This window comes from Apium graveolens, chromosome 11 (assembly GCF_009905375.1).
Source record: "Apium graveolens cultivar Ventura chromosome 11, ASM990537v1, whole genome shotgun sequence".
Lineage (NCBI taxonomy): Eukaryota > Viridiplantae > Streptophyta > Magnoliopsida > Apiales > Apiaceae > Apium > Apium graveolens.
The window spans coordinates 90510663-90522340 of record NC_133657.1 but is presented as its reverse complement, the minus strand read 5'-3'; the positions used below and the strand labels follow the sequence as shown (position 1 = coordinate 90522340).

Below are 11678 nucleotides of genomic sequence, written 5' to 3'. Positions count from 1 at the left end.
GATTCGAAATACTATATTCATCCTATTTCTAAACCTTAGCTGTGATGCCACCTGTGATGCCCCCGGCCCAGGATGACCTCAGTAACCCGACCCGGGGACGTCATTCTACTAAACAATCCAAAATATATCTTCATAATCTCAAGCTTAACATCACAACATAACTTAAAGATATATTTAACCTTACATCAAAAGTCTTATATCATACGCCTCTAAAGGTTCAGAATATAAGTCTAATACAAAATACATATTAAAATATTTCTTTCGATTACATACTACTTCTACTTGCAAATCCCACCAAATCTAGTACTTCAATTCATCACATCTTTACCCTTGCCTGAATATCCTTCTCCAGAATTCTTTCCTATAGAGTTAGTACATAAAAGGATGAACTCATAAAGCTCAGTAAGCATATATCGCACAGTTCAACGTAGTTTTATTCACAAAACTTAATGAGCCAAATCAATATTTCATCATAGTCATCAAAATATTTTCGCACATTAAAAATGAGTATGAGTATCCAAACACGTTCAATTCACAAGTTCACAAGTTCTACTAGTGGGGATCCCGGCCAGCTAAACAATTGGTTTAGCTTTACTTTCCAAAGGAAGCATCACAATTCACAGAATCAATGTAAGAATACTCATGTCTCATCAGAAATCATCATAAATCATCACTAAAATATTCACCAAAACATCATAAATTATCCACAGTGAAGGGTACATCATATAATTACAGTGCACCACGTTCCAGTCTAAATTAAATCACAAGTCTAAACAACTTTATTCCCTAAAATATTAACACATTTATTTTTTTATTATTAGGTCATGCCTATATTTAGTCTCTACTTATTAATAATATAATCACAAACAATTAAATGAACTAATAATATAATTAAAAATAATTAAATCATAATATTATCACAAAAAATTAAATAAACTAATAATATAACTAAAAATAATTAAATCATAATAGGTTAGCAGACTTACCAAATATAGCAGGCTATGCTTCCTATTTTTAGTAAGTCACAAGTGTTGTGTTTATATTAGGAATGGAATGGTTTTCCTTGTATATTTGCTCGATGTGGTACAATGGAATTGATTTTAAGAAAAATAGCTGAGTTGGGTCAACGCTTGCACCTAAGCAACAGGGTGGTGCTTGCCTTAGCTCACATATTGTATTTACTTAGTAACTATGTCACTGGTTATATTCAGGAGAACATACTATCATGTTCTCGATGTGGTACAAAGACAAGGTAAGAAAGACAAGAAATTTTTAGGAAAGCTAACAAGACGTCCAAGTGCTAAAGGATTCACAAGAGATGTATGTCTAGCTAAGTTCAGCAAATTTTTATTAAATATAACTTTAATTCTTACTCTATATTCTCATTCTTCTTCTTTTATCTTTCCAATGTGGGTTGTGAGTTTTTTATAATTCTTTATACAAGCTGTTTTATACCACATTGAAAAGATAATGAAACCAACTTCCCTCCAATGTCTATATAAACTTAACTTAGTTTTAGTTTTATGCTTAAGAAAGTTTAGAGCTTTCTCTTGGCTTTAATTTAGTCAATTTAATTCAGTTTTAAAGTTTAAATATAAAGAGAAATAAATAAATATCTCATAACCAAGTAAAAGATGGGGCTTGAAGGTTAACAAAGACTTTACTAAGTCCCACATTGATAAGATATTAGAGATGTTATATCTCTCTTTCTATATTATTCTACGAAGCCAATATTAGTGGCTTGATTTTGGACTACATTTAGGCCCACATCGAGAAGGTTCTGAAAGAGATCTTCTCCCAAGTTTATATAATACTAGTAGGCTTATTTATTTCAAAAATTAAAGAAAGCTTACCCTTTCCCATATTGGAAAGTTGGGTCTAGAACTTACAAAGTTCTATATAATTGAATTAAATAAAAATTCTTTTATTGGGCTTAATTAAAATAAAAAGTTGAAGCATAAGTTAACATGAAAATCAAAGACTTTACTCTTGTGAAACTAGAAGAATGGAAGTATAAAACAGTTCACTAAATTTCACTTTTAAGTCCCACATCGACAAGGTATAAGATATGTCATTTTAGTTTCTCTATAAAACTCAAGACTTATGCACAATTTGATTTGATAACAAGGTAAACTTATCCCACATTGAAAAGATGTGAGCACAAGATTCCTACCTCAATTATATATTGAGGTTAAACATTTGCCTATTAACTAAAAATGGAGTTTGGCTATTTGGCTAAGCTTGATTAATATTTGGCTCGATGAATATTGAGTCGAATATAGTTTAATATTTTATCTTGGGGCTTAATAAAAATTGAGACCCATCCTTTAGTCAAAAATTTTCTATTGGGTACCCATAATATATAATAATAATAATTATTATTATTATTTATAATTTTTTATTTGGGGACCGAAAGTATATAAAAACTATCAGACCTCTTTCGCTTAGTCAAAATTTTAATTTATGGGAGCCTTGATATCAAGGCAAACCAACATTTAACAATAATAGATTTTATAGAAAGAAAAGTATAGTAATGCTTATCCAAATATACATAAATTACATATTATTCAAATAAAATGGAGTCGGGATATTACAAACATCTTCAATGATGACATTATCTTTTGAAATCAAGTCATATCCCATACTATAACCTTTGTTGTCATCTCCAAAAGTAATACTTGGGTCAGCTCTTTCGTTGAACTCAATGAGCAGACGTGTGCCTTGAGCAACCACTATCCAGATACCAAAGATTCTTTTTTTTCCCTGCACACATCAAAATCACATCAAGTTGATTTTGGTACCCAAGTTTCCTTGGATCCTGCCTTGTTAGCTTTCTTCTTTGGTTTCTTAGGTTTGATCTCATTTGACTTGGGGATTTCTGATTCATCCTTAGTCATCTGAGTTGGACCTTTGAAACTAGTCATTAAAACAGAATTGTCATGCACATTTTGATTAACAGGAAAAAGGCATGCTATTTGCAAACATGTTATTCCACTAAGGAATGCTAAATGTCATTTGAGGCATACTAAATGCAGCATAATAAGGATTAGGTGCAAATGGCATATTAGCAAATTGTGCATTCATATTCTGAGTAGACATGGCATTTACAGGCATGGTAGGCATAGCAGTCATGTTGGGAAAAGAGGGAGGTGCAGACATAAGAGTAGGCATGGCAAGTTTGCAATTAACAGACAAGTGATTAACATTACCACACTTAACACATATTTTTCTTGATGCATATTTATCAGGTGTGTAGTTGTTATGTTTGTTAATTCCTACTTTCCCATTTCTATTGTTTTTTCTTTTTAGTTTCTGTTTTAACCTCAATCTTTTCTAATCTGTCATTCAATTGCTTGATGGACAGATGACCAACATTAATTTTCTTGTCTTTCTTAACTTGACTAGATTCTCCTAGAATAAAGTTCTTAGAAACTGATCCATATTTCTCATTTAACTTAGCTAGTTTAGCTTTGCTAATAGGTTTACTCACAGCCGACAGATGTGGCTCTTTATCACTCGACGGATAATCCTTCTGATTATCCGACGGATGATTTTCATCATCCGTCGAGTCCACATCTGTTAACAATCCTTAAACCAAATTGGACTCAAGCTTCTCTTTACTCTTCTTCCAGGATGCATCACAAAAGGACTCAATACCTTGAACTTTAGTGATTTGAGCATGGACATCTCTGGATGATTTCCATGCTTTAATCACTTCCTGTTCTCGTTCAAGCTGCTTCTTTAAAATCTCTTCTTTCTTCAAGGACTCAGTCAATTCATCCTTAGAAATCTTACACTCAATTCTCAATTTTTCAAATTCAATAAACTGAGACTCTAGCACATTATTCCTCTCACTTAAAAACAAATTGTTTTCTTTAATTTTAGCATTTCCTTAGTGAGGGACTAAAGTGTAACACGCAAGTGATATAATTCTGTGGACATGTCATTTATGGCATCATTACACTCAGCTTTAGATAAATGTGCTAGGTTACTGGTGATTACCTGATTACTTGAAGAACTTGTTTCTATTTCATCATACTTGGCCATCAGGGCTAGATTGACATAGTTTGTTTCTTCATCTTCATACAAACCATCTGCAGCCCAGTCATTCTCCTGTGTGATGAAAGCCCTTTCCTTTTGCTTGAGCAACTCAAAGTATTTCTGTTTATAATCAACAGGCTCAAACTTCTTCTTGCTAGAATCAGACATTCTACATTCACTTACAAAATGCCCTTGCAAGCCACATTTGAAATACTTGAATTTGGATTTATCCACCATGTTTCTACTTGGCTTGGCTGCTCCAAAATTCTTTTTGAATTTGAGCTTGGCAAATCTTCTGGATAGGAATGCTAGATGTTCATCAATATCATCCATGTCATCTTGGCTCAAGTGATCGTCATTTTCAGCTGCCAGCCCTTTACCCTTGCTTTCACAGACCTTTGATGTAGACTTAACAACTTCTACCTTCATCTATTTCTCCTTCTTTAACTCAGCAACCAGTGCTATGGACCCTCCTTTCTTCCTTCCTTTCTCTATCCTCTCATCTTGCTCTATTTCAAGCTCACAAGTTTTAAGGATGCCATATAGTCTCTCCAAGGTAAACTTTTTGTAATCTTGTGAATTTCTCAATGAGACTGTCATTGGTTTCCACTCTTTTGGAAGAGATCTAAGGAACTTGAGATTAGAGTCTTTTGTTTGATAGACTCTTCCATGCAACTTCAGAGCATTTAGTAGCTTTTGAAATCTACTAAAAATATCAGTGAGAAACTCACTTTCTTCACAATGGAAGTGCTCATATTGCTGAATTAGCAACTGCATCTTATTCTCCCTTACTTGCTCAGTACCATCACAAATAATCTGGATTATGTCCCAAACCTCTTTGGCTGTTTTGCAATTAATGATGTTATCGAACATATCACCATCAACTCCATTGAACAATATATTCATGGCTTTCTGGTATTTCCTGACTTGCTCAATATCAGGATCTGACCATTCATGCCTAGGTTTGGGAACAAATGGTTCATTGCCTATTGCAGCTCTCATTGGTACATGAGGACCTCTCTCTATGCAATCCACATAGGCCTCATCTTGGGAAAGAAGATGTAGGTGCATTTTCACCTTCCAGTGGTGATAATTATCTTTATCCACAAATGGAATTTTGACTCCAACATCCTTCTTGTTCATCTTGTTGTTTGTTGTGATCTTTACACTCTTTGTACTTCAAGAGCTTACTCTGATACCAATTGTTATTCCCTAACAATACAATAAGAATTACAGAAGGGGGGTTGAATGTAATTCTGGCTACTTTTTCAAGATTTTAAAACAGTTTTAACTCGACAAATATATAAGTGTTTGATTTGCAGATTGCGGAATGAAGTAGTTTTATAAATCAAAACACAAAGTAATAAAAACACAAGCTTTTAAAACTTTCTGGTGGATTTGAAAGTATTCACCATATATATATATATATGTATATATATCGAATGAGAACCCTGTGAAGCTTGAATAGCTCACAGCTGCTTACAAGTAGAACAAACAAACTACAGAGAAATTCTTGACAAATACAGCTTTTTCTATCTCTCTTTGAAATGTGTATGCTTGGTTGAATGTTCTACTAGCTACACTTGGTTTATATATCACCAAGTTTATATGACAATAAGACAAGATAATAAAACAAAATATATCTAGTCTAACTCCATGCTACATCACTACTCTATTCCAACATCTTTGAATATCTTCATAATAGCATGGAAATGGTAATGCTTCCTTGTTCTCGAACTCCTGCTTAACAGGCTACCATATTCCTTTTACAAACACCCAACGTATGTGACTGTGTTGTCACTGTCAACAGATATTTGAATTTGATCATCCGTCGGGTATATGCTTGTCATCAGTCGGGTAGCTTTGTTGATCATCCGTCGGGTACATGCTTGTCATCCGTCGGGTAGCTTTGTTGATCATCCGTCGGGTAGCTTTGTTGATCATCCATCGAGTAGCTTTGTTGATCATCCGTCGGGTAGCTATTTGTCACTTGACTCCATTTCACTTATACAGAATTACAAGACATCTCATATTTACAATTAATCAACCTATTCTGCATATCCACTAGTAGTCAACATGACTCGTATGCTCCTACAGATTTTACACAAAGTTGTTTGCAGAAATGTGCTACAATACTTATTTGTTACATAAGCTACTGATAAGTGGCATTTTATACCACTTAGAACGTCTTAAAATGGCTTAAATTGGTGTCTTGAAATCAAGTATTTTGTGTATTTGATGCGTTTTTCTTGTGTTTATGCATTTCAGGGTATTAGTTGCAATTCGGAGGAGGAATCATCAAGAATAAGCCTTGGCATGTGTTCACCATTGCGAGAGGAAAAGAACGGGCAGATTACGGCGAAGAAACGGAGCAAACCTGGATTTTTTCCAGTAGGGTCCTGCGCGCCCGCGCAGCAATGCTGAGCGGCCGCGCAGCAGCCTTGCGCGCCCGCGCAGAAATGCTGAGCGGCCCCGCAGGGTCGGAGAAAAGGATAAATTATTTTAGACTTCTACTTCTGTTTGGCTTCCAACTTCTATGTAATCTGAGTTTTATGGGACTATTATATAAGTAGATTTGAGACGTTTTCACAGAAAAAAAGGAGATTATGTTTTAGATTGTGTTTTGCGCAAGAAGCGAAGGAGATAAGGAAGAAGACCGATTTAGCACACTGCAGCGAAGAGGAAGCATATTTTCTTGTGATTCTTGTTTCGTTGTAACGTTGGATGCTAGTTTTCTTGCTTTGACTTATTTACTCTTGTGACGTACTCTGTTTTAATATAATTAGTTTAGTTATTATTTTCTTGTGTTGTTTATTATGATTTCACATGAACCCATGATGGCGATAAGTTCTATTATGGGCTAATCGTGATCATGGGGTTGCAATGGATTTATTATGGAATTCTCTAGTTAATTGTTTAATACTTTAGTGTGTGATGATTGCATGATATCTTGTATTGGTTGTGCGTATTCGTCTTATGTGCGTCGCGAACATATAAGATAGGGTGTTAATCTCTTGTGAAGCGACGGTGGATCTTGAGATTTAGAACTTGCCATGCTAGCATAGGTTCATGTACGTTGAGCATGATTAGTGGGTAATTTTAATAGTTTTATTTGCCCTATGTAATCAAAAGGAATAACTTGTGCTTAAATCGTTGTGTTGTCAATTTCTGTAGACATATAGGAACTCAACATAATTGATGACTATTCAACTTCTATCTTAATTGTGGATGTTTGGTAGAATGGTATTAGTACAATGAAAGTTGGCTTTTATCAGTTTCGTGTTATTCGATTAATGTCATCACTGTCACATGCTAAAGGTAATAACAATGGCTATAGAAGGAAGTAATAATGAAGTTGTGATCTCATGAGTGTTTTATTATTGATAAATTGAAGTGTTAGTTAAGTGGTTAATTAAGTAGTTAATTATAGTTAATATTTAATCAACAATTTTAAGTGTTATTATCTTAACATTGAGAAGTAGTCATACATTGGTGAGTGAGTTTAATTAGACAATAACTTAGTCTGAGTCTCTGAGGGAACGATCTAGAAAGTATTCTATATTACTTGCGAACGCGTATACTTGCGTGAATATTAGTGCATGTTTTCGCCCTAACAAGTTTTTGGCGCCGCTACCGGGGACTCGGCGTATTTGTTTAGTTTATGTACTTACCATCATTGGTCATTAGGACTCAGTGATTAGGACGTAGTAGTTAATTACTCTTTTCGGTTGTGTTTCAGGTACTTTAGCAAGCGTTTATGCAAACTCGTTCTCGTGCTCGCAAGAGGACCTTAGATACAGCTGAGGAGAAAGACGAAGTTCTTGATACTCCGGAGAAGTTAGATTTTGAGGATTCGGATTCAGGAACTGAGCAGAAAGAACCAGTAAACATGGGAGATCGTATTGTTCAAGCTGATCCAGCTCTTATGGATTTTTCTCGGCCTAAAATTGATGACATTCAGTCAAGCATCCTTCATCCGGCTATTCAAGCTAACACCTTTGAAATCAAGCCGGGCACTATTCAGATGGTGCAGAATTCTGTTTCTTTTGGAGGAGCGGCAACTGAAGACCCCAACATGCACATAAGGAATTTTGTCGAGATCTGCAGCACTTTTAAGTATAATGGCGTGACTGATGAAGCTATCAAGTTGAGGCTTTTCCCATTCTCACTGAGGGATAAGGCTAAAGACTGGTTACATTCTGAACCAGCTGGGTCCATCACTACGTGGCAAGATCTTGCGCAAAAGTTTCTGGTGAAGTTTTATCCAATGGCAAAGACTGCTGCTATGAGGAGTGCTCTTACTCAGTTTGCGCAGCAACCTACAGAATCTATGTGCGAGGCTTGGGAATGCTACAAGGAAATGTTGAGAAAATGTCCACATCATGGAATGCCAGATTGGATGGTAATCACTGGTTTTTATAATGGTTTGGGGGCCCAATCTCGGCCCATGCTCGATGCAGCAGCGGGAGGAGCCTTATGGGCTAAAAGCTATACTGAGGCGTATAATCTTATAGAGACAATGGCTGCAAACGAGCATCAAAACCCAACTTAGAAGATGACGTCAGGCAAGGTCGCTGGTATTCTGGAAGTTGATGCAGCCACCGCTATTGCAGCCCAGCTCCAAGCGCTATCAATGAAGGTTGATTCTCTGGCTACGTATGGAGTTAATCAAATAGCTATGGTTTGTGAGCTTTGTGCAGGTTCTCATGCTACGGATCAGTGTTCTCTTGTCAACGAATCTGTTCAGTATGTGAATAATTATCAGCGACAACAGCAGCCTGTGCCAGCGACCTATCATCCTAACAACAGAAATCATCCAAATTTCAGCTGGGGAAATAATCAGAATGCTATTCAGCCACCATATCAGCAAGGAGTAAGTAAACAGTTTAACCCACCTGGATTCCAGCAACCACAGCAGTATGCTATAAGGCAATCATATCCTCAACAGGGAAGTGCAGCTGCACCTACTAGTGCTGATTTTGAGGAACTTAAGCTGTTATGTAAGAGTCAGGCAGTTTCTATCAAGACCTTAGAAAATCAAATCGGTCAATTAGCCAATGCAGTGCTCAATCGTCAACCTGGCACTCTTCCCAGTGACACGGAAGTACCAGACAGGAAGGAAGCTAAAGAGCAAGTCAAGGCTATTACCTTAAGGTCTGGAAAAGTAGCTGATGCTGAAAAGGCAAAAGAAGTCGAAGCTGAAGTTAGAGATGAAGAATCTAAGCAAAAGGAGAAAGCGGCGGAACCAAGGAAGACTACTGTTGAACACACTCTGCCTGAGGCTAATACAGGGGAGAAACAGCTCTATCCTCCACCACCTTTTCCTAAGAGATTGCAGCAACAAAAGCTGGATAGACAGTTCGGGAAGTTTCTGGAGGTGTTCAAGAAACTTCACATCAATATACCTTTCGCTGAGGCTCTGGAACAAATGCCTAGTTATGCGAAGTTTATGAAGACTATTCTTTCAAGGAAGGTGAAACTGGATGACCTTGAAACCGTTGCTCTCACGGAAGAATGCAGCGCTGTTCTGCAGCAAAAGTTACCACCAAAACTGAAAGATCCAGGAAGCTTCACCATTCCTTGCACCATTGGCAATCTAACTTTTGACAAGTGCCTTTGTGATTTGGGAGCAAGCATTAATCTGATGCCGTTGTCGATCTTTAAAAAGCTGGATCTGCCTGATCCAAAACCCACATACATGTCGCTACAATTGGATGACCGTTCCATTACTTACCCAAGGGGCATAGTTGAGGATGTGCTCGTCAAGGTGGATAAGCTCTTCTTTCCTGCAGATTTTGTTATTCTGGATTTTGAGGAAGATAAGAAGATTTCCATAATCTTGGGGAGGCCTTTCTTGGCTACTGGCCGTACCTTGATAGATGTGCAAAAAGGGGAACTTACTATGCGGGTCCAAGATCAGGATGTGACCTTCAACGTATTCAAGGCAATGAAATTCCCTACAGAAGATGAGGAGTGTTTAAAAGTGGATGTGATTGATTCCGCAGTTACTTCGGAACTCGATCACATGCTAATGTCTGATGCATTGGAAAAGGCCTTAGTGGGGGATTTTGACAGCGATGATGAAGATAGCAACGAGCAATTACAATATCTGAACGCTTCTCCATGGAAGCGAAAGCTCGACATACCATTTGAATCTCTTGGTACTTCTGACCTTAAGAATGCTGAAGGGAAGCTCAAACCATCAATAGAGGAAGCACCTACCTTGGAGCTCAAACCATTACCTGAACACTTGAGGTATGCTTTTTTAGGTGATTCATCTACGTTACCTGTTATTATTTCAGCTGACCTTTCAGGTAGTGAGGAAGACAAGCTCTTAAGGATTTTGAGAGAATTCAAATTGGCTATAGGATGGACCATAGCAGACATCAAGGGGATAAGTCCTTCATATTGTATGCATAAAATTCTGTTAGAGGAAGGTAGTAAGCCAACTGTGGAACAGCAGCGAAGACTGAACCCGATCATGAAGGAGGTGGTGAAGAAAGAAATTCTGAAATGGCTAGATGCAGGCATCATTTATCCTATTTCTGACAGCTCGTGGGTGAGCCCCGTGCAATGTGTACCTAAGAAATGAGGTATCACTGTGGTCGCAAATGAAAAGAATGAGCTCATCCCTACTCGAACAGTTACAGGATGGAGAGTATGCATGGATTATAGAAAATTGAACAAAGCCACAAGGAAGGATCACTTCCCTCTCCCATTCATTGATCAAATGCTTGACAGATTGGCGGGACATGAGTATTTTTGTCTTCTGGATGGTTATTCCGGGTATAATCAGATTTGTATTGCACCAGAGGATCAGGAAAAGACTACCTTCACTTGTCCATTTGGCACATTTGCTTTTCGTAGAGTTTCGTTTGGGTTATGTGGCGCCCCGGCCACCTTTCAGAGATGTATGATGGCTATATTCTCTGACATGATTGAAAATAACGTCGAAGCGTTCATGGATGACTTCTCCGTCTTTGGACACTCATATGATGAATGTTTGAATAATCTGCGCGCCGTACTCAAAAGATGCGTGGAAACTAATTTGGTGCTTAATTGGGAGAAATGTCATTTTATGGTGCGTGAAGGCATTATCCTTGGGCATAAGGTCTCTAGCAAAGGTCTGGAGGTGGACAAGGCCAAGGTGGGAGTCATTGAAAATCTTCCCCCACCTAATTCGGTGAAAGGAATCCGTAGTTTTCTCGGTCATGCGGGTTTTTATCGGCGATTCATCAAGGACTTTTCAAAGATATCTAAGCCGTTGTGTAATTTACTTGAGAAAGATGTGCCTTTCAAATTTGATGATGAATGTTTGGCAGCATTCGAGACTCTCAAGGAGAGTTTGATCACGGCACCAGTTATTACAGCACCAGATTGGACAGAACCGTTTGAGATGATGTGTGATGCGAGTGACTATGCGGTAGGTGCAGTTCTGGGACAGCGCAAGAAAAATCTCTTCCATGTGGTCTACTATGCGAGTAAGACTTTAAATGGGGCCCAATTGAACTACACCACTACTGAGAAGGAGCTTTTGGCTATAGTCTTTGGCTTTGAGAAATTTCGATCTTATCTGCTTGGTACGAAAGTGAAAGTATTCACTGATCATGCAGCTATTCGCTATCTGGTTTCTAAGA

The 11678-nt window shown here is 37.5% G+C and overlaps 1 non-coding gene across 1 annotated transcript; it reads right to left on the bottom strand.

Annotated features, from left to right (window-relative positions):
* Nucleotides 1-8323: 8323 nt before the first annotated feature.
* Nucleotides 8324-8430, bottom strand: LOC141698978 (small nucleolar RNA R71). Its single transcript, XR_012565472.1, has one exon. It is a non-coding gene; the product is annotated as a small nucleolar RNA R71 (small nucleolar RNA).
* Between the last annotated feature and the right edge of the window lie 3248 nt (nucleotides 8431-11678).